At 41.5% G+C, this 24,808-nt stretch overlaps 1 long non-coding RNA gene across 1 annotated transcript; it reads left to right on the top strand.

Annotated features, from left to right (window-relative positions):
• LOC113614786 (uncharacterized) lies at window positions 1–23,078 on the top strand. The gene is made up of 3 exons (XR_003430724.1): window positions 1–12; window positions 5,981–5,983; window positions 22,791–23,078. It is a non-coding gene; the product is annotated as an uncharacterized LOC113614786 (long non-coding RNA).
• Window positions 23,079–24,808: the final 1,730 nt, after the last annotated feature.

The following is a 24,808-nucleotide window of genomic DNA, read 5'->3' as shown; positions in this document are numbered from 1 at the left end:
TTTGCCCAAATTGTTTTCCGGGAACTTGGAGTCAGCTGTGTCTAGTTTGAGCTGAGCTGGTTAAGACTGGATAGGACCACTGACCCTCCAACTGGGCATGCGCGAGTGTCTGCTCAGTGATGTTTTGACATCAGAGGGTCAAAAACTCCACCCTCAGATCGTGCTAAGCACCTCCATTTTTGAAAGTGCAGAAGTCTGTACTTTAGTTACGCCTGAGCACAAAAACAATCACTGTACCTTTCTCCAATCACCTTTCCCGGCGCTTCCCATACCTCAGACCGCCCTGCTTTTTTATTCATTATCCCATAAATACTCCGAGCCCCTCCCCTTCGGAAAGGTGGATACGAGACTTGTTTTCTCGTCTCCTCTCTTGTCCGCCTTGCGAATAAACCCTCTCTTTGTTGCAACCCTCAGCATCTCACCATTTTGGCTTGCTGTAAGTTATGCAAAATGAACCTGGTTCGATAACAAAAGGAATCCTTCCCTCTCTTTATAATCTCTTCAACATTTAGCAGTCCAAAACTCTGCTGAAATCCTGGAGAAGAATCACATGAGATGGCTATGGCTCTGCCCTTACCAGGAAAATTTACTCAGGTCAGGGTCCCACTTTAAAATATGCTTAAAGTAGCAGAAGTTAAAAACAGGCTTAATGCTGGGTAAGCTCCATCTTTTGTGGGGCTGGTTTTGCCTTGACCTTTGGACTCACAACATGTCATCCTTCTTTGTCCAAAGCTGTCACTGGGCAGTTTTTTTCCCCACGAAATGGGGGTTCTCTAAGATTGGATAGCATTTCAAATTTCCGTAATGGGGGTCATTACACACTTTTAAGACTCAAACAGCCCCACTGCCTCCTGGTTGGCTGTTTAAAAACAAAGGGTTGGCAGAGTTTAGGCGAATTGCTCCCATTTGGGGTTTTTATGTATAATTTTTAGACATATGAAAGACAAAATAAGGTGCAAAACCCCTTTCATAACAGGCCCCATCTGCTGCAAGGAAAAATATTGTTATCATGTGTGAAAATTCAACTACATGGTAAGGGGGAAATCAGAGAATAATCTAAAACTAAAAAAGATCACATGTTACCTCAAACTCCATCTCTTACTCTGTCTCCTCCAGTTCATTCCGGTATAAGATACACATAGCAGGCCTGCAGCTCTCTGCAACTGTTGCACCAAACATAGCATTTGTTTTTAATCACGGAAGACTTGATTTTCATCCATTTAAAGCCGAGGCTAACCACGAACTTATGTGCGAGTTCAGAGCGAGGCTAGAGATGCCCTAGACCCGCCCCCAAGAGAATGTGGTTGGTCTGGGCTTTGGGCTCAGGGTGAATTGCTTTCACCTGCCCAGTGTCCGCTGGTTGACGCTGACTCAGGCTGCCAGCAAGTTCTGCCAGGGCGCCGAAGCCAGCTAACCCAGCGTCTGAGCTGTGAGATCTCGGAGGCCTCTGCTTACCTGATGCTTCCAGTGCTACAAGGTCTCTGCTTCACTGCTGAATTTATTCTTTTGACCCTCCCTCAGAGGAGGTGGAACAATGACTTAAGGCCGGCAGGATTTGAAAAGGTAAACCGTGACTAACAAATGGCCAAGTTGAGAGTTTTATCAGAGTTCACCTATGCACTCTGCGTCTAAGGTCATCTTCAAAATATTGATGTTGAAGAGCTGTTTTCCATCTCAGTAAAATGCTAAGTGTCTAGAGCGATGTTCTGGGCAGGCTTTTATCTTAGGGGAAAAAAATGTAGCATTAAATGGTACCACCATTTATCTAAGTGTTCAAAACAGGAAGCTCCCGAGCCTTCCAAGCCCAATGAGTCCAAAGTCCTGTTGTTTCAACAATTTTTCTTTTTTATTGTGCTTATTACTGAGTGAACACGAGACAATATTTATGCTACGTGTTTTTTAAATCATTATAAAATATATCCCGGTGTTTGCATCGCTGCATTAATTCAAGAAAAATGAACGTTACTATTATTTTTTCCCCTACGTGCCCCACCTCAAACCCACTCCCTTTTCCAAGGTATCTCAACCTCAGCACTTGCTGCCGAAGGCTGTCCTGTGCATTGCAGAATGTTCATCAGCATCCCTGGCTTCTACCCATTAGAATGCCAATAGCATCTCCCCAGACAAGAAAAGCAAAAATGTTGCCAGATATTGCCGCATGTCCCCTGGAAGCCAACTGAAATGCTATCCAATCTTAGAATCACCCCTGTTTGAGAACCACTGCTCTAGAGGTAAAGCTCATCCTGAATTTTGGGTTTATTGTTTGTTGCTGATAGTTTTTATCACTTATATTTGTATAAATGTTACTTAGGTTTGCATTTTTTTCAAGTCTTATAAATCTAAGTGTTTAGGAAAATATATCCAAAACTTACAATTAAGGAAAAAGGATGCATTGAATCTACTGATGAACTGGTAGACAACTGGTACCTTTATAGTATTGAGGTTTCTGGCAGTTCAAAATATGTCCAAAAACTCTTTGACATTCCCTTCAAAAGATAAACTATTTCTCCCTCCCTTGAGTACGGGCTTGACTTAGTGACTTGTTTCAAATAAATAGAAAAAAGCAGAAGTGACTTCAGAGACTCTTTCTTTTTTGGATCTCTCTCTCCCGGGGAAGCCAGCTGTCAGGGTGCCACTTGGAAAGACCCGTGTGGTGAGCAACTGATGCCTCCAGCCAACAGCCAGTTAGGGACTGATGCCTCCTGCAAACAGCCATGTAAGTGAACTTAGAAGTGGATCCTCTACCCCAGTCAAGCTCCCAGATCACACCACATTCCCCCAATTGACACCTTGATTGCAACCTCACAAAAGACCCCAGCCAGAACCACACAGCTAATCTGCTCCTGAGTACCTGAACTACAGGAACTGTGAGATAATAAATGTTTGTTTTTATACCTCTTATTTTTATACCACTTAGTATAAGTGTGGGATAATTTGTTATGCGCCAAGAGATAACTGATACACGTGTTCATTTCTATGAATATGACTCTCCATTTTTTAATCCTCTTTAATGACATTCAACAACTCTTTATTATTTCCATAAAGCTCTGTGAAAATTATCCCTAAATACTTAAAATTTTTGATGTAATTTTTTTCCTTTTCCGTTTGTTACTGGTGAAATGAAATAGCATTAATTTTGTGTGTTTATCTCGTATTCAGCGTTTCCAAACACTTGTCTGCAAATGACCTGGAGTTTTCTATGTAGATAATCATATTATCTGTGAATAATGAGTGTTCTTTTTTCAATTCCTATAGTAATTTTCCTGGCCAGTATCTCTAATACAATGATGAATAGAACTATTGACAGCAAGAAATTTTCTTACACATGATTTTAAAAGGAATACATTTAACAAGTCATCATTATGTGTGAAATTTGCTATAATCTCTTTGTAATTATTCTTTACAAAATGTAAAGGAAGTTTTGTTCTAATCCTTGTTTACCAAGATTTTTATCATGAATCTTGCATTTTATTAAAAGCCTTACATACATCTATTGATGTGATTATATATTTCTCCATCTCCTTAATTAATAACATTAGTTAATTTTTTCTCTTATTAAAAAAATCTTACATTCCTGAACTACACATTAATTTCTAAACCAACTGTGTCTTACTTTTGGAAGCAGAAATGAGTGTTTAAGACTTAACCACCACTCACCACTCCACCCTGACCCGGGAGGGATGGATTGGGAGTTTGGGGTTAACAGATGCAGACTATTTACGTATAGAATAAACAACAAGGTCCTACTGTGTAGGGAACTACATTCAATATCCTGTGATAAACCATAACGGAAAAGAATATGAAAAAGAATGTATATATATGTATAACTGAATCACTTTGCTGTACAGCAGACATGAACACAACATTGTAAATCAACTATATTTTAATCAAATAAATTTTTAAAAAGACTTAAACCCCCCCCCCCGCCCAAAGTGGTTAACCTATCCAATATGATTGTAACCTTCAGCAAGCAGAGAAATATAACTGACTTGGGGGTTTACATATACCTGTCAAACAACTGTATTCATTATTGTGATCCTGAGCAATACTTGAAAAGGGAATTAGCTATAAGGCATTCTGGAGAAGGCAAAACTATGAAGACAGTAAAAAGATCAGTGGTTTCCAGGGCCTAGTAGGGAAGGGAGCGATGAACAGGCAGGACACAGAGGACTTTTAGGGCAGGGAAAACAGTCTGTATGATATTATAAAGGTAGATATGTGTCATTATATATTTGTCAAAACCATAGACTATACCACACCGAGAGTGGACCCTAACGTAAACTATGGAGTTTGGGTGACGATGATGTGTCGATATAGGTTCATCAGTTGTAACAAATATACCACTCTGGTGGGAATGTCAAGGAGGCTGTCCACGTATGGAAGCAGGGGGTATGTGCGAACTTTCTATAATTTCCAATCAGTTTTTCTGTGAACCTAAAACTGCTATTAAAAATAGTTGTGTGTGTGTGTTTTAAAGGGAGGGCTGGGTTCGGTTGTTTCACGTTGGAACTGCATATTGGAGTGATTCATGGGCCCTGGGTTTATCTTTAGAATTGACAAATACTGAAACATGCTTAAAACATGCTTTTACACTTTTTTTTTTTACTTTGCAAAGGATGGAAGGGGTAGAGGGGAAGGGGAGGGAAAGAGGGATGTAAACAGTTTTGAATATTACATTTCCATGGTTTGAAACTTTCATACTACATTATTACTGGAAAATATTCATGTTTGCAAAAGCCTTGTTCGGCTTAAATTTGTACTGCTTTGTTTTTTCAAGAAAACAAAACCAGCTGAAAACAACCCACTCAATGCCACAGATGGGCTAATGTTGCCAGATCTTGTGATACTGTGTCCCTGAAATTATTTCTTGAGATTACAATCAAAGTCTTTTTTTTAAGTAGTAGGTATTTTTTTAATATATATGTATTTAAAATTTTTTTTTATTTATGTAATTTTTGGCTGTGCCAGGTCTTAGTTGCGGCACGCAGTCCAGTGGGTAAGACTCCTTGTTCCCAATGTAGGGGGCCCAGGTTCGATCCCTGGTCAGGGAACTAGATCCCGCAGGCATGCCACAACTAAGAGTCCATGTGCCGCAAATAAAGTAAGCCTTTCTGATGATCTCTTTGTTTACTCACTTTTTCTCTATCCTGCTTCTTGCTCTTAGTGAAAGTGAGATATCCCAACCCACAACTTACTGGATTCTGGTTGTTCATTTATTGAGTGCGTAATACACGTAAGGCACCACGCTAAATGCTGTGTTCAGCCCTTCAAGAATGAACTAGAAGACCTCCTCAGAAGTTTAACAACCTGCACTGCCATTTGAACAACATTTTACTCACAGTCTCAAGCCAAAGAAACTATCTGGCAATGCTGACAACAATGCCAGATTCTGTTCTCTGTATAGATGTCACTTACGAAAACAAAAAGAATATTTCTTGTAAAGTAACAAATATGAATAGTTTTCTTCTAGAGGAAAACTATGAAAAGACCTTTAAAAAACATCTTGGCTCAAAAGAGAATGAATTAGATACGCATCTTTTTAGAAACCCAGCTAGATTAAAAATAAGTAACTTCTTTCTGATTTAAGATTGGGAACATCATTTGGTATCCAATTGTGAAATTTATCGTGCCTTGAGGATTTAAGGGATTTCGTGAGAGTCTCAAAATGGTTGTCTCCAGAGAAGTCAAAAGGTTTTTTGCTTTAAAAAAAACTCATGAAACAGAAACTTTGTCTGGTTTGAGAGTCAGTAAGAGTGCTTTCATGAGACAGCTGTGAAACACTGTTCCTGTGTTGTGGAAACGTCTACATTTTGGGCTGCTTTCACATCAAGGCAATCACGCAGTAAAAGCCTAGAGGCATCCCAGAGTTTTTCCAGGGAGTGTTTCATATCTTGATCCATTGAGGCTTCCCTTCCTGCTATTAGGTAAATATTATATTGTTTTTAAAGAAAGGACAGAAACTAAGTATGATAGATTTAAGATTGTTTCATTCTTTTCCAGCATATTTGCTTGAGTGTGAAGAAACTAATCAAGGAACAACGTAAAATGCTTGGTAAATTTTCACCACAATTTTCTTAAAGCAGAGGGAAAAAGCTATGTAAAGAATTCCTTGTCAAAGGATATTTAGAGAGCTGTGGAAGAAAGACTGTGATTTGAAGGAGAGTCTGTCCAAGATTCATTAAAACTTTGGACCTCAGTTGCCTTATCTGTGTATTAGGTATAATAAGGACTTCTTTGAGAGGCAGGATTAAATAAAATTGCCTATATGAAAATGTCTAGCATAGTGTCTGCCTTACAACAGAAGTTTTTAAAATGTTAATTTTTTTGAAAGGACAAAATACCCATGAGAAATACCAACTGCTATTCCCATTGCCATGAGAAGGAGGGCCTGGGGAAAACCTGGACATTCTTGGATTTCTATCTTTAATACTATTTTACTCAGTTAGTCTATGTCTATCTTCCTAAGAGGAATAAGAAGTTGTATTTATTAGGGCATTTTCCATGGCAAGTGAGAGAAACCCAGTGCCATCTAGGTTAAGTCAAAGAGTGATAACTGGCTCATATAACTGGCAAGCCCATGCGTGCATGTGGCTTCAGGCACAGGGTCTCAAATGTGGTCAGTTCTTTGCTTCCCCATCTCTCAGCTCCAATGAGTTCTGTTAGTCCCTTTTAAAGGAAAAAATTATTCTGACACTTGTTAACATTATAAGGAAGACTTTATTCAACACTACTGCAGTAGAGGAGAGAGATTGGGCTGAACTCCTAATACAACAAGGACGAGTGAGGATTTATAGCTAGAAAGCAGGGTGAGGGAGTCAGTGGGTGGAAACTTACTCATTAGAGACACACAGGGTAGAGGGATTCTTGCTAAAGGCAGGCCAAAGGCTTAGACATCAAAAGTGGAGGATGAGAAACTTGATCATATATCAAAGGTGATCAGAAATCAAGTGGGGGGTGGGGGTGAGATTCTCAATAAACAGACTTAGCAGGATTTTTGCTAAGACTGGGCTATGCAGGCCAGCAAGGAAAGGATGGACACAGAAGGCCAAGGTTGAGGCCCAGTTGAGAAGAGGGCTCAGAGGGGCCTAACTAAAGTTTGCTCAAGGAGAGAATCTTTGTCACGCTCTACGTGCCGGTCAAGATTTACATTCTTCTATTCTAGCAAAGTGAAGAACAAACATTGATCTTTCCTAAGATCTCTGCTTAAAAATTATTCTGATTAGTCTGGTATGGTCCCCGTGCCCATCTTTTAACCAATCACCACGTCTACTGTAATGCACCATGATGAGTCAAGCCTGGTTTATGTTTCCTCTCCTGTAAGTGACAGAGAGCCCCATTGAGACCACATAGAAGAGAGAAGAGTCTCACAGGAACCAGAAAAAGGAAGAAGGACAAACATGCCACGCCCTCAAAATGTGTGGTTGCCACAGAATATCCCATTTATAGTATACATTTTCTACAAGACTTTGAATTCATAATAACAAATAGAAATAGTGGTAAGAGGGAGTGTTTTAGATGTGGTTCACACATCCACAACACATGATGCTTTGAACTACTGTATTTCTTTTCCTTACCTCCCAGAAAAATAAAACCCCAGCTTCTCTGCTTGCTCTCCCCACCCAGGCAACTCTTCCATCTGCATGCAATGGACTACTCTTAGCTCTTAATTCTATTCAAGAAAGCCCTGCCCATCCTCCGGGGCCTCATTAAATGCCTTCCCCAACATGGTGCTTTTCTAATCGATATGGTGCGTGTCTCATCCCTCCTCAACACTCACAACCCCACCACCCCCTTAGATTGTGAGTTCTTCAAGAGCTACGTCTCCTGTAATGTGGCGTACATCTTAGACAGCTTCAACATGGTTCCACGATTAACGCAAAAATTCAAATAAAATTTGCTTAATGAACTAATATATTAATTCCCATTCCTTAGGAATGTATTCTGAGTGTATAAACCCTTAGCTCTTGTCTTTTTCCAAAGCTTTACCTTACACTGAATCACTATTTATTTAGGTGTTCACATATACGACCATTAGTAGGTATACTAAGAGGATCGTTTAAGGCACTCTGTGTTAGTCCTGTGGAACCCTGTCTTATCACAGAGCAAGAATTCAACTGGGAATCAGAAGACCTGGCTTCCAGGACCAGCACTGTCACCTACGAAGTGCAGGTAAAATTCAGTGCTGCAGTGTTACCTGTAACTTGTGGGATACTCCGAGAATTTGTATGGCTCTGAAACAATTCTCTGGTTTCTTATTGTTCTCTGTGAAACTGTGGCCCTTTGTCATTCTAGGGACTCTCTCCACAGTAATTACTTTTAATGTTATAGGTCCTCCAAACTGCCCGCTGCTTCCTGATGTAACAGATATTTATATCTGTATTACACTAAATACTTTATCTCGAGCTTTCACAACAACTGCATTTAATTTTCATGACAATGCTTCCCGGTAGGTATTATTTTCCCCATTTTAATGATGAGAACACTGAGGTTCAGGGAGGTCCCATGCCTAGTAAGTAGAATATCAAGTCTTGGACCCAAATCTTTTGACTCCAAGTTTGGTGTTCCTTTCACTACAATGTCAGGAAAGGACCTAGGAGGACATTTTGGGGTGATTTTGTATAAGATGAACAATAATATAAATTAGAATATCCCTGACAAGACTTTGGCCTGATCACCAGAGAAAGGCAGGTAGGACTCAGATCACACGGCCTTGGTTCTCATGATGACTTGGAGTAAAAACTGGTCTCTGGGAGTGAAAACGAGATGACGTGTGGATTCTCTTAGCCCGCCTGTGGTTATATTTTAAATGAAATTAGAGATGACTGGCAAAGATGCAGAAGATGAAACAAAAGTGCACTTGAAGGACTCGCCAGGCAGGAGGACACTGGTGCACAAACACACGACTCTGTTTACAACCTTGGGATGCTGACTGGGAACCTAAGAGCATTTTCCTTTGAATGAGCGCCCCTACTTCACCTCCCCTCCCCCCATCTCGAGCCTCTTCTCCTCCTCCCAAGCAGCCAGTCTAAACAGAGGCCTGACATTTCTTTCAGAATTGCTCTCCATGGAGGCACTCCCCTAGGGATTATCAATTTTCCTGGAACTTTGACTGAAACGCACTAAACAGGCCTCTACTCCTTTTTCATCTGTATTTCTTGAGGCTATTTTATCCTCATCATTGTTATTGATGATCCCTGGGATGTGAGCTGAATAAGATCTAAGACCACAAACCCAGCCCCTGACATGAACCAGCAAAGCCCCACTCCCCACTGTTTACTGTCACCCAACTGGTGGGACCTTCAAGCTATTTCTTTGAAATCAGTATGTTTAATATGGGCCAGTGGCATGATGTTCAGAGAGAGATTTTCGTAGTAGGTGGAAAAAGGAAAGGCAATGAGGGGAGGTTCCCACCATCTGTGAGGAACAACTGAGGAAATAAATTTAGTAGCAAATTTATACAACAGTAATGACCATTAAGCCATTTCAGCTACAAGAACTGAGCCAAGATGAAATGAAAATAAAGAGGGAAGTAATGAAGATGAACTACGCTTCAAGTATCTCATGTTCAGATGTTTTGTATCTTCAAAATTTGACTGGTTAACTCTCATTCTGATCTGATCTTGCACATGCCTCTAAAAAGGTGGGGGGGGATAGATTGGGAGTTTGGGATTAGCAGATGCAAACTAGTACATACAGAGAATGGATAAACAAGGTCCTACTGTAGAGCACAGGAAACTATATTCAATATCCTGGGATAAACCATAATGGTAATTTCTGTACAGCAGAAATTAACACAACATTGTAAATCAACTATCCTTGAATAAAATAAATTTTTTAAATTAAAAGAAACATAAAAAACAAATTTTAAAATGAAGGAACTCGAATTTCCCAAACATCTACAATATGTCAGCCAAATGAACGAACACAGGAATTTGTGTTTGTGTGTTGGGAATGGGGCGTTCCTCACATACACTCCTCAGAAAGAACAGCAGATGGCCCCTCAAGATTGCAACTAACATGTAAAATCAATGTAGTTATACCAGCTTCAGAAAGTTCTGGTAAGTAATAAATGAGATATGTGTGGAAAACACCCAGTCCAGTTCCAAGTGAATGGGGGATCAATTACAGATAGATGTTACATTTGTATTGCTGTTACTGAAAGTTCTGTATGTCAATATCTAGATGCATATCAATATTCAGAACCAAGTCTAGCTCTGTATGTCGATATTTGAAAATCTGTATGCCAATACTTAGATATCTGTAGGTCAATACCCACAGCCGAGGACCCTGCCACCATTCTTCCATCCAGGCATGTGGACTGAGGACTTCTTAGCTAATATATTGCAGGTCAAGAAACTAGGAAAACATAATATAGAATACCTCTGTTATCTGGACGACATTTCACTTGCCTTTCAGTTGGAGAACCAAAGCCCAAATGACATTAAACCAGTTATAATAAGCGCTAAAGAAGATATATATTTTTGCATCAAATATATGGGATCTTAATACATATATATGGCTTTAATTGATAAATATATTCATATACCTTATATTTTAACAAGCTGCTCTTACACAAAGACCACATGTAATAGGCTGAATAATGACCCCAAAGATGTCCACACCCTAATGCCCTGAACCTCTGACTATCTTACCTAACATGGCAAAAGGGGCTTTGCAGATGTGAAGTTAAGGATCTTGACATGGGGAGACAATCCTGGATTATTCAAGCGGGCTCAATATGATCATAGAGGCCCGTGGAGGTGGAGGTGGAGGTGGAGGTGGGGTGGGGGAGAGGGAGAGAGAAAGATATAAGGATGGAAGCAGAGTTCAGAGAGGAGAGAAGATGCTTCACTGTTGCTTTTGAAGATGGACAAAGGAACCGTGGGCCAAGGAAACTGAGCAGCCTCCAGAAGGTGGAAAAGGTAAAGAAACAGACTGTCCCACAGAGCCTCCAGGAGGTATGCAGCCCCCCGGACCTGTTTGAGACTTGTGACCTCCAGAACTGTAAGATACGAAATCTGCGGTGCATTAAGCCGCTCAGTTGGTGGTATTTTGTTACAGAAGCCAGTGGAAGCTAATACACTGCAGAAATCTGATGTGACTCATGCTTCGCAGTGAGAACCGTGGAAATGTACATAGCCACGCCTTGCGTCTCTCTTTTTGGCCAAGGGTAGGTGTTTGTCACCCATCTGTACCTCGATGATTTGGAGACTGTGATGATATACTGGCAAACTGTCTAGCAAACATCACCACGGCACGACTCTGTCATTATTTTTACCACACTGCATGCAAATAAAGGTATCTTGAAACAAAGATTCCACGTAAACATGACCTGGACTTTTCAATGCCTATCATCAACTGCAAAATCTCTTGTCTGCAATTCAGATGAGCAGTTTAACACAGAAGATCGGGTCACAATTTATAAGACACACAGAGATAATTGGGGACAGCCATAACCTCCTACTACTGGTCCCCAGGGCATAACAGAAATGCAAAAAATTAACAAACACAGCTACTTTCTTTCTCATGATAGTATTTCAGTTCCCTGTAACTCCCAATGACTCGGTGTTTTCCTCTGCTTGGGCTACTTTTCAAGAAGGTCCACCCACTCCCCTTTCCCCACGGTGATCTCTCTCTTGCCCGTTTTCTCTTCATACTGGGTGTTATTTGACAGAAGAAGAATCTTCTGGCAGAGGAGGAGTCTAGAAGAAATCTTGCCTCGTGCTATAGAAAACATTTGGCTGACTCCTTTGGGGTAAATGTGATCCTGAAAGAAAATTTCCCAGGCCTTTTTGCAGGCTTTTCTGAAACATTTTCTGGCACTAAAAGTAAACTTATGGATTCCAGGCCCTTCTGTGGGATCTTTGATCTAGGACTGCACCAGAAAGTGCATTCTCTATGCATTATGCATTTCCTAATTTGCTGTCCCCTGGTCCATTTCCTCTAATCCTCAGTCAGTGCAGACTTTGCCGGGCTCTGTTGATTTACTCTCCTGTCAGATCCCTCCCTCCCTCCCTCCTTTCTGTCTTGCCTTTCCTCCTCTCTCCCTTTCTTTCTCTTTCATGATCTCACTTTTTCTGTCTTCTTCTTTTTCACTTCCTCTCTCTCTTTCTCCCTCTCTGCTTTGACCGAGGCCGTATAAAGCACGTTTTCCTAACCTTCAAAGGCAGAGGGCTTATCATGAGACTTCAAGGGAACAGGTCGATTTTCCAAGGCGCACGGTCGGTCGTGAGTGTTGGTAGCTTCGCGAGGGCCCTGCAGCGTTTTTAACAGGCTCTCTCGTTGGAATTAGCCCTTAGAAGCTTAGTGTCACCTGCTAACAGGGAGGCCCACAGATGGTGATTCTGAGGGATTTACACCCCTATTAACTTCACAGACCAGATTCTAGGTAAGGAAATGCCCACGTGCACAAGAGGAAATAAATTACTAAGTAAGGTGGCATCAAACGGCTAGGCTGGTTCTTTTGCAATCTTAAGTTTAATACGGGAAAATCAGACACTTTGTCGGGAGCAACAGGAGAGTGTAGAGGTTTCTGACTTAGGTCTGCCTTCTCAGGGCAGTTGAATTCCTGTTTTGCCACTGACAAGCCTTGCAACTTTGGGACTTCCCTGGTGGCGCAGTGGTTAAGAATCTGCCTGCCAATGCAGGGGACACAGGTTCGAGCCCTGGTCCGGGAAGATCCCACATGCCGCGGAGCAACTAAGCCCGTGAGCCACAACTATGCAGTCCCCGTGCCACAACTACTGAAGCCTGTGCGCCTAGAGCCCGTGCTCTGCAACGAGAAGCCACCGCAATGAGAAGCCCGCGCACCTCAACAAAGAGTAGCCCCTGCTCGCCGCAACTAGAGAAAGCCCGTGTGCAGCAACGAAGACCCAACGCAGCCACACACACACACACACACACAGAAAAAGCCTTGCAACTTTGAACAAGCTCATTCAATTCTCTGAGCCTAGTGTCCTCCTCTAAAAAAGTCCAGGTAGTGGTTTACTTGCTTCATAGTATTGTTCTGAGAATTAGATTAGAACGGGCATGGAAAATGCATAACACGGTGTCTGTCCCATAATAAGACCTAATATTTGTTAGCTACTATTAATCTATCCTTAGGGAATGTCTCAATCCATTTGGGCTGCTGTAACCAAATACCACAGGCTAGGTGGCTTATAAACAACAGAAATTGACTTCTCCCTGTTCTGCAGCCTGGGAGTCCGAGATCAGGGTGCCAGGATGATCAGGTGGGGGAAGGCCTCTTCCAGGTTGCAGACTGCTCACTTCAGCTGTGTTCTCATCTGGTGGAAGGGGCGAGGGAGCTCTCTGGGGCCTCTTTTACAGGAACCTTAAGCCCATTCATGAGGGTTCCACCCCCATGACCTAATCACATCCCAAAGGCCCCACCTGCTAATACCATCACATTGGGGATTAGGATTTCAACATATGAATTTGGGGGGGGACACAAACATTCAGATCAGAGCAGGTAAGTTAAAAGAAACCATTTTTTAGCTCTTCCATGCTTATATATCTAATTTAATACCCATAATAACTCTACCTGGTACATAATATGAAGTCAGAAACTCTGAAAAGTCTCAGACCTTATTCTATTTGATCTGATGGGAGGCACGAGGCTTTCAGAACTGGAGAACGATTTATTACTCAAGGCAAAACCAGCCAGAGCAGCATCCTTGCACCAGTTTCCCGAGCCCTCACCCCCGTGGGGTGATGGAATGAAAGCCAAACGTTACCTGCGCATGCAACAGGGCTGCAGCCTCTAAGAAGAGCCCCCAAATTAGAAGACCCGAAGCTTCTATAGCCTGCCAGCACATCTGCCCATCGTCCCCTCCGACAAACAGAAAGATGACTCAGGAAGCAAAGCTCATCCGTCTGGGGCTTGGGCGGGTGTCTCTAGCTTCCTTACCCTGATCACAAAGCAAATGGCCCTAAGGTCAGGCTCTAAATCTCTCTGACGTTAGGGAGATGCTATCTCAGCTTCAGAGACCTCTGCCCAGAAAACCTGGACCCTGTGGAAACTTGGGAATAGTCATGGAGAATTGTCTCCCAACTGGTATCCTCCACGTTATACAGACATAATGCTGGGTGTTCCTCTTGGAGTCAGAAGTAGCAGACACTAAGGCTGAGTCATTATGCCAACTCTGCTTCTTTCATTTGTCCCCAAAAGCAGTAAATAGTATTATTTATTGTATTTGTAAGAGCCAAGTCTTAAAGTGCTTAATTCATCTGAACCATTCGGGCTCGCTGGGGAAAGGAAACTAGACTATACAGTAATCAATTCAGCCCATGGAGATTCTCTTGCAACATACCCCTAACTTTTGGACTTACTACTTCCTTCTCCAACCCTAAATTGACGTTTTATCTGTTCCGTTTCTTCAGGGCATTTTAAAATAATATTCAAAATAAATTTCTGTAACTTTTTTTCCTACTAAGTTACAGAGTTGAGGTGAGTCTGAAACCATTGCGTTTTAGAGCCGGCAGACACTCGAGAGAAGCGTCTCACATTCTTTACAATGTTTTAAATTGAAGTAAAGTTGCTGTACAATATGTTACAGGTGTGCAATACAGCAATTCACAATTCTTAAAGGTTAGCCTCCATTTAGAGTTATAAAATATTGACTATATTCCCCATGCTATACAATATATCCTTGTAGCTTATTTTATACCTAATAGTTTGTACCTCTGAACCCCCTCCCTCTTTCTTGCCCCTCCCCCTTCCCTCTCCCCACCGGGAACCGCTAGTTTGTTCTCTGTAACTGTGAATCTGCTTCTTTTTCATTATATTCACCAGTTTGTTGTATTTCTTAGATTCCACACATAAATGATAGTACACAGTATTTGTCTTTGTCCGAATTATTTCACTTAGCATAATGCCTTCCACGTCCATCCATGTTGCTGCAAATGGCAAAATTTCATTCTTTTTTACTGCTGAGTAGTAGTCCATTATATATATTCTAATTATATATATATATACTAATACTAATAAATATATTCCATTTTATATATATATATGTATATATATACCACCTTTTGTTTATCTATTCATCTGCTGATGGACATTTAGGTTGCTTCCGTATCTTGGCAATTGTAAATAATGCTGCTATGAACACTGGGGTGCATATATCTTTTCGAATTAGTGTTTTTGGTTTTTTTAGATATATACCCAGGAGTAGAATTGCTGGATCATATAGTGGTTCAGAGAAAAAAATCCCTGAGAACTACTAATCCAATTTTATAGTTAATCGACATAATTTCAAGTGGTTAATAGAAATAATTGCAGGTAGTTATGAGAGATATGGTCCTAAAATTAAGACAGAAATGTTTAGTGAGTTCTGTTGCAGAACCAGCTCAGTGGCTTATGCAGCAGCACACAAATATTCATATTCCTATCTTTGCATAAATGGTCCTCATTCTTTGTTTCCTTTCATTTAACCAGGTGTATAGTTTCACTTCTGTTTTATCTTTTTACACTGACAGCTAAAGGTTACATCTCAGAATGCAGGGGTCTGACTTAAGTGTGGTACTTAAATTCTAATAATAATGAAAAATAACTCATCAGTGAGAACGCTTTTGGAAAAGATCACTGAAGGAGAAAATTGTTCTTGACTGTGTGAAGAGCACGGCTCGGCTCCACCGACGGGCAATCATGACGCATGGGAGAAAAATCACCATTAGCTATCAGATAACATCCTTCCAGATGCCATCAAAACTCTCTCATCTTCCACAAGTACAGTACTCTGGTCCTCACCACCTGTTTCATTTGAATTAGCTGCCAGAGAGAGGAAAGGAACGGCGTTCATTTCACTGCTCTGAAATTGCCCAGAGGTCAGGCTTTATAATGCAAAATATTTGAATTTTGTATATTTCTTGAAGTGGGAACATCAAAGGGAACGCAAGACAGACAACAGCCCTAGGTTTTATCCCCCTTCTGCCTGATCTGATGCACAGGCAGTGCTCCTTTGCATGTCGGCGCAGGACCATAAATGACCGTGCAAGCTGGAACTGTGCCAAGTGAACCTAACCATCAATCAGGACAAAGGTGATTGTACTGTCAATTACGAAGTGTGCCAGACTATTAAAAACTCTTATTGTCCGTTATAAATGCATAGGGAAATAAAACACAGCAAAACTGTTATTTACTTGGTACACTCTAATAAAACGTTAGAAACATTAAGAATCAAAGTGCTTTACTTGTTTGTAAACCATTTCACTCATGATGGAGTATCTTTTCTACACCTTGGAAAACTGTCATACTCCTTTTTAAACGTGGACCTGCTTCTACCATTCTATCCTTTGTCCCTTCAACATCATGAACTACCTCTGAGAGTTCCTTCCTTTTGGCCAGCATCACTGCCTCTGGGACAACTTCATCCTTTTCATCACAACCACTTTGCTCATTTATGTTGCTCTGTTCCCCTTCACTACGTTTCTCTGGCTGCTCATCTCAAGTCTCTTAAATGGTGGCAGCATCAGTATTTCCGCAGTCAGCTTTCTCTTCTGAAATTCCATTTATGTGTGGTTTGCATTTCATATCACTTTTCATTTCTTTGCTGCACTTGCTTTTTTTGGGGCAATTCCCTCTTTCAGTTGTCCATTTTGTATAATATCGTGTGGATTTATCACTGGGGGACAAGGAGACAACACAACTACATGCGTTGCTGTCTGTGTGTGAATGACAGATGCACAGAGAAGGAGAGTGTGAAAGAAGCGATGGCCAGCCAGCCAAATGCCCAACACACCAAATGATCAATAGGTTTAAATGCAATTAACTGAAGGATCAATTTGCAAAATGATTGATTTGCCAAATGACCAACTGATTGAATTCGCCAAAATTACCCATTGTCTAAAACCTTCCTTTAAGGGATAGTCTTCCTGAATATATTTAGTGAAATACTTGATTTTTAGGATCGTATTCTTCTTAACTATGGTAAATAAAAACACTGAATAGGGCTTCCCTGGTGGCGCAGTGGTTGGGAGTCCGCCTGCCGATGCAGGGGACACGGGTTCGTGCCCCGGTCCGGGAGGATCCCACATGCTGCGGAGCGGCTGGGCCCGTGAGCCATGGCCGCTGGGCCTGCGCGTCCGGAGCCTGTGCTCCGCAATGGGAGAGGCCACAGCAGTGAGAGGGCCGCGTACCGCAAAAAAAACCCCAAAACACTGAATAACTGTATTGGAATATATTCAATATATTCATAATATAAAATATTCATAATTATTAATATATTCAATACAGAACTTCACTAGCATGGTTTTCCACAAATATTAATGGAAAATGTATTCATGAAGTCAAAAACCACCCTCAAACCCAGAACTTTCGACAAGTTACTGTGTCTAGGGAAAATACAGGAATTGACTAGACTCAAGAAGAATATTCTTTTTTTTTTTTTTTTTTTTTTTTTTTTGCGGAGCACAGGCTCCGGACGCGCAGGCCCAGCGGCCATGGCTCACGGGCCCAGCCGCTCCGCGGCACGTGGGATCCTCCCAGACCGGGGCACGAACCCGCGTCCCCTGCATCGGCAGGCGGACTCTCAACCACTGCGCCACCAGGGAAGCCCAAGAAGAATATTCTTAAAGTGTTTTGTAAGTAAACTTGTAAACTTGGATGAATCAGCCGCTAGGCATTAGGTGACTTGCCCATTGGGCAATTAGCTCTCAGCAAGTTGGTCCTTGGCCAACTGGTTTTCAGCACATTGTCTCTGAGGCTACGTCTCTGTCCCCTCCACCCTCCCTCCGCAAGGCTGCTTTTGGTGTCCCAGCTGTTTGCCCCCTGGTGGCCTGTGCTCCTCTCTCAGGGTATTCTTGCGCTGTCTTTACCGTTGCTTAAATGTCTGCTTTCCCCTTTCCACTACAAGCCCCATCAGGGCAGAGCCCAGGTATTTATTTTTGGGTCCTAGCACCTAGCACAGAACCAATCCCATTTCCATGGCTAACTGACCTCTTCCTCTGTGCCAGGCACCTCACTGCTGCTTTTTACATGCATCCTTTCATGTATCCTTCATGCATTCCTACGAGGTGGGTGAAGTTATTGTTACCACTTTACAAAGAAGGAAACTGAGGCTGAAGGCATATAGCAAATACCTGATACGAGAGAATCCAGAGCCTGCTTAGCAACTTCTCAGCATTAGGAATTCCCTAAACATGTGTTGACTTAACGAAGCACTTACTAATGTTCATTCATAGAGCTGTGGCTTGGAAAACTATTGTGTGCCAGGAACTTCTGTCTACATTGTCTCCATGGAGCACAAGCAGGGTCCTTGTACTGCAGGAAGCGCTTTGGGCTGGGCCCCTAGGAATAATCTCTGGAACCCACTGCAGAACTAGTGTTGCATGAGCGTTGCTAGTTCTTTCTTAATCAGGAAAGTGGAGATCAGGAAGCAATCTCTGGACCTGTTGGCTCTGTTCTCACCCCATTTTACACGTATGGAAGCCAAGACATGGACGAGTGACACACCCACGGTCACACAATTTCCCTCTGAGTCTGACCTTCAGACTTAATCACTACCCTTTATTTCATCACTCAGTCTTTTTTCAACTAACATATATGGAGCATCTTCTCGGGTGAGACCCTATGCTAGGAGCTGAGGGGACAAAGCTAAGACCCAGATGCTAGTTTTACGATGTGTGCCCTGCAGTTGCATGGCTGCAACATATCAATAAGCCATCTGGCTCTGGGTCTCCACTCGTGACTATTGCGAGTCCTGACACTAGAGATAACTCACTTGTTTTCATTTCTTTTGGTACTTCTAAGCTGTACTTTTCCATAGCAATGAGTAATATTTCAAGTTTATTTCTGAAACCTGTTAGCTTTTCTTCTCCTGCTGGGAAACGGTTTCCCAGAAAGATTCCAAGAGTTTCAAAGGCATAATTTACACAGAGAGCTTAAGAGTTCACATCAGCTGATGGCTCATGGTTGCCTTTGTTTTGCTTTGCTTTTCAAACAGCAGAAGGGGGCCAAGTAGGCATTTCAAAATAGCGAAAGTCCAGGGGAATGGAAATTGCTTCAAATTAAGCCAAATATTTACTAGGGTGATTTTTAAACCTTGCAAATGTTGAAATAGCAGAGAAGGAAAATGGATTGTGGTGACAATGTATTTGCTATTAGTTCTCGGTTGCATGTGGCAAAAATCCAGGTGGTTTAGACAGGAGAAGGATTTATTTTAAGGATACGGGTGTCTTATAGAACCAAAGGAAGGGATGAAGTTGGGCCTCAGGGAGGGAATATAAACAAGAACCAGAAAGGAGGCCAAAAAAAAGGCTGAGGGGGTGTGTATGTGTGTGTATGCACATGTGTACATGCATGCATATCCGTGTTGATTGGCTTTTCCTGCCTCTCCATCCATGTGGCAGAATATGGCTAACCTGACAAGACCCTCAACTTAAATACTACCATCCTGGGCTTCCCTGGTGGCACAGTGGTTAAGAATCCGCCTGCCAGTGCAGGGGACACGGGTTTGAGCCCTGGTTCGGGAAGATCCCACTTGCCGCGGAGCAACTAAGCCCATGCGTCGCAACTACTGAGCCTGCGCTCTAGAGCCCGCGAGCCACAACTACTGAATCCCGTGCGCCTAGAGCCCGTGTTCTGCAACAGGAGAAGCCACTGCAATGAGAAGCCCGCGCACCGCAACGAAGAGTCGTCCCCACTGGCCACAACTAGAGAAAGCCTGCACGCAGCAACGAAGACCCAACGCAGCCAACACAACATACATACGTACATGCTACTATTCCAAGAACACTCAGAGCTCAGCTGTCTTTTACTACCAAATTGAGTTCCCAGGAGAAAATCTCATTGGCCCATTGGGTCAAGTGTACAAACCTGATCCAGTCCATTTCAGCCAGAGTGGGCATGGTCACATGTCATAATTGAGGCTGCTAGAGGGTCATCCATATATCCAATATTGCAACGAATATGTATTAAGTGCCTATTCGACCAGATGCTGGAAAAAAAGCTGTGATCACCAGGACAAACGTTTGCACTCTTGAGGACAGTTCTCAAACGGAGAGGGTAGCTTGTGGCCAGAAACTCCCCAAAAGATTTCTACCACACAGTTTCTAAGTGTTTAAAATTTGTTTTCAATGGTGAAAACTCACTACCTCATAGAGTTTCCCTAAGATCCTAATTCCTAATCTTAATCTTTAGCCTTTATGCATTTATTCACTCCTTCCCTTCAATAACATTTATTGCGTATTAGATGCTGAGGAGAGTAGGATGCCCTAGTCTTGAAGCGCTTAAGGCCCTTAGGAGGGATTCAGACTTCGGCAAGACATTCATTAACGTACAAGGACAGACGTATATATGAGAAATATTGGGGAAACAACAGTCAATGAGGTCTATTCAATCCTGTGGCCAGGAAGGGCTGAAAAGGTGATTTTGTGTTGCTCTGCTTTTATTTCAAAGGTACCTGGAAGAATACCATGAAAGCCTAAATACCTGGCATACATTAGCAGAGCTGGAATCTCTGGAGTCTTCAGTTTCATTTTAGTGACACACCACGTTCTAACCTTACTCAGAAATGCCCTCTAACCTCTATCATCCCTCTCACCCTCTGGTGGGTCAAGGCTGAGAGAGTATGGTTGGCGTTCTTTAATCCTTCCCAACTATGATGAAGACATCAACCATTCAGAGCTTCAGACTGGGATCTTGGGTTGGGTCCCACTGAAGAGCTAAACCATTTGCAACTCTCCTCTAGAAGGGTAGCATGCATCTGCCTAATACCACCCCTCAAAACGCCTTAGCAGCTCCTAAAATGTCTTTTTTAATGAACCAATCATAATACAGTAAGTCCCCTACATACGAATGAGTTCAGTTCCACTTGTAGAGGATGTACACACGCGACAATATACGCCAGACACGTGAACTAACTTACGTGATTGGACATGCAAACGCACGTTTGCATCTTTGAAAGTTCGCAATTTGCAGGTTCGTACATAGGGGACTTACTGTATTTAATTATCCATGAACACCACTTTCTTTTTCAATAGGAACATCTAAGTTTTAGTCTAGACCTCCTTCACATTGTGAATTAAAGACTCTTCTACATCACTCTGGGCTCAGTCATGAGGTTTTATGATGTCATTTTATCGTGTTCTGTTTTGATGCATCATTTCAAAGACTGATGTTCTTTCGTTATTTGTAGTATTTTCTTTCTACTAAGCTCTCATTCTGCAAGCTTGGTGCAGATATTACAATAAGGCATAAGAAGAAAGCAAAGTCGGATCACTATAAGTTTCATACTCTTTCCTTAGAGAACTGGTCCTCAAACTTCAGTGTGCATCAAAAACGCTTGGAGGGCTTGTTAAAACACAGATTTCTGGGCTCCATCCCCAGCATTTCTGATTTAGAAAGTCTGGGATGAACTTCAAGAACTTTATTTCTAACAAGTTTCCAGTTGGTACCAATGCTGTGGCCAGGGCCACACTTTGAGAACCAGTTGCCTTTGATCTTCTCTAAACAGTTTCTTGAAACATCAAGGGCTTAAAGGTGACCAGCTGTACCTTCAGCTGATTAGATGAATTAACTGTCCATGGAACCCATTAAAAATTTATGGCTAATTGTGTTAACTAGAGATGTCTTGTATGAATATTCAAGAAAGTTTTACCAGCCTTGTATCAGCACAAAAATCTACGTTCACCTTTCATGCAAGTATAATTATATCTTTGGGAAAGAAAATATATACACCATGTTGTAACTTGTGTTTTGAAATGATACAAGGTCCAGCGAGTTATTTTGTGGATACTGACAAACTGATTCTAAAGTTTATATGAAAAAAATAAATAAAGTTTATATGAGGAGACAAAATACCCAGAATAGCTAACACAATATTCAAGGAAGAGAACAGAGTTGGAGGACTGACACTACCTGACTTCAAGACTTAGTATAAAATGACAGTCATCAAGACAGTGTGGTGTTGGCAAGAGAACAGACAAATAGATCAGTGGAACAGAATAGAGAGCCCAGAAATAGACTCACAAATATAGTCAACTGATCTTTGACAAAGGAGCAGAGGCTACACAATGGAGCAAAGGTAGTCCTTTCAACAAATGGTACTAGAACGACTAGACATCCACATGCGAAGAAAAAATGAATCTAGACACAAAACTTACACCATTTATAAAAATTAACTCAAAATGGATGGATCGTAGACCTAAATGTAGAATGAAAAACTATAAAACTCCTAGAAGATAACAGAGGAGAAAACCTGGATGACCTTGGGTATAGTGATGACGTTTTAGGTTCAACACCAAAGGCACATTCCGTGGAAGAAATAAGTGACACACTGGACTTCATTAACATTAAAAGTTTCTGCTCTGCATGAGGCAATGTCAAGAGAATGCTATGACAAGACGTGGGCTGGGAGAAAATATTTACGAAAGATCCATCCGATTATTGTCCAAAATATATAGAGAACTCTTAAAACTGAACAATAATAAACAACCCAAGTAACCTGATTTTAAAATGGCCCAAAGACCTTCACAGACACCTCACCAACAAAGACATAAAGATGGCACATAAACATATGAAAAGAAGCTCTACATCATGTGTCATCGGGGAAATGGAAATTAAAACAATAATGAGATATCACCCCATACCTATTAGAAGGGCCAAAATGCACAACACTGACAACACCAAATGCTGGTGAGGAAGTGGAGCAACAGGAACTCTCATTCATTGCTGGTGGAAATGCAAACTGGTACAGCTACTTTGGAAGACAGTTTAGTGGTTTCTTACAAAAGTATACATACTCTTTACATACCATTCAGCAATACCATCCAGCATTTATCCAAAGGAGTCAACAATTTATGTCCCCACAAAAACCTGCGCATGGATGTTTATAGCAGCTTTATTCATAACTGCCCAAACCTGGAAGTTACCAAGACGTCCTTCAGTAGGTGAATGGATAAATAAACTGTGGTACATCCAGACAACACAGTATTATTCAGCACTAAAAAGAAATGATCCAGGAAAAGACATGGGGGAACCTTAAGTGCACATTACTAAGTGAAAGAAGTCAATCAGAAAAGACTACGTACTGTATGATTCCAACTATATGACATTCTGGAAAAGGCAAAACTATGAAGACAGTGAAAAGATGAGTGGCTGCCATGGGCTCGGGGCAGGGATGAATAGGTGGAACACAGAGGATTTTTAGGGCAGTGAAACTACTCTGGATGATATTATAATCATGGATACACATCACTGTACATTTGTCCAAACCTATAGAATGTACAACACCAAGAGAGAACCTTACTGTAAATTCTGGACTTGGATAATAATGATGTTTCAATAGGTCCATCAGTTGTAACAAACGTAACACTCTGGTGGGAATGTTGATAATGGGGGAGGTTGTACATGTTGGGGGATCAGTTTTGCCGTGAATCTAAAATTGCTCTAAAAAACAAAGTCTTTAAAAAAATTAAATACATTACACACACACACACACAAATATATACGATACAAGGTGACAGGAGCAGTAATAAACAGCATCAAAATGATGTATTTCATTTCAAAACTGGTGCTTTGAACTTACTACCTTCAACAGCTTTAGGATTGGCAGCATAATTTTAAATTTATTTTAAATTGTGATAAAATACACATCACATAAAATTTATCATCTTAATCGTTTTAAGCATACGGTTCAGCGACATTAAGCACGTTCACACTGCCGTGCAACCATCACCACTGTCCATGTCCAGAACGCTTCATCTTGTAAGACTGAAACTGTGACCATTAAACAACCCATTTTCCCTCCCCTCACCCCTGGAAACCACCATTCTACTTTCTGTCTCTATGAATTTGCTAAAATTCCTGAAATGCAGAAGTGGATAAATACCAACCGAGACTTTAAAATAGCATAAAAATACGTACTGATAAACCATTTGCAGAGGAAGAGAAAAGATGAAAAGAGTATGGGTATCATACTAGTATCAACGCTAGTAACGCGCGCTGGTGCCAATTTCCCAGTAAGTGATGTTGTTGCTAAGTAACCTGCCCTAACACCCTCTCACTTTCTTTCCACACCACACATCTCATTTCTCACCAGATCCTAAGTGGCCTTTGTGCCCTTTATCTCCAATTCTAATGATTGGGTAAGAGCAGTGGACGACCAAAATACCATGAAGCCCAATGTGTTTTTCTTTTTTTTTTTTTTCTCCTCATCTTTGAAACCCTGATGTTACTGAACAGTCTGAGCAGAAACACGTCATCAGCCTCAGGTGTACAAAAAACCTGGCCACAGGCCCAAGCTGGGTGATGACGCGGGCCAGGTTTGCAAGGTCGCGGCACAGGAGCAAGCCAGCACTCTAGATGCCTGGACACAGGGTTCAAAGGAAACAGCTAGCAAATTCTTAATGTAGTCAATCCCCAGGCCAAAGGTAGACTTTTCAGTAAATTAATAATCCCTGAGTGACATGTGATGACTTCTTTCTAAGACATTTCCCTTCGCCCTGCCCAACCCCGACCTACACTTCATCCCTTGTGAAGTGAATGGAGCTCCTTGGAATGACTTCTCCATTTAGACCTTTCCTCGCCCTCTCGCTAAACAGAAACCTTGAGAACACCAGATCGTCAATTTACACTTAGGCCTTTCTTCGGAAGCTAGATGTTTTGGTGCCTTTCAATTTTACTTTATTGACTTCTGAGAAGTTTGCTTTAACAACAACAACAACAAAAAGTAAAGGTTCTGGCAAAAGGAAAATAATGTTTCATGAACACACTGTGTGTTTACCCAAAAAAGCAGCTCCCAGATCATGTTTTTAATGCTGTACTTTTCTTTCCCCAATAATTTATAAGATTAATTTTATAAAACTC

This window comes from Aethalodelphis obliquidens, unplaced genomic scaffold (genome assembly GCF_003676395.1).
Source record: "Aethalodelphis obliquidens isolate GAN/ISIS:26980383/991018 unplaced genomic scaffold, ASM367639v1 scaffold104, whole genome shotgun sequence".
Taxonomy (NCBI): Eukaryota; Metazoa; Chordata; class Mammalia; order Artiodactyla; family Delphinidae; genus Aethalodelphis; species Aethalodelphis obliquidens.
The sequence above is the reverse complement of the archived record's forward strand: the minus strand, read 5'-3'. Positions and strand labels throughout refer to the sequence as shown.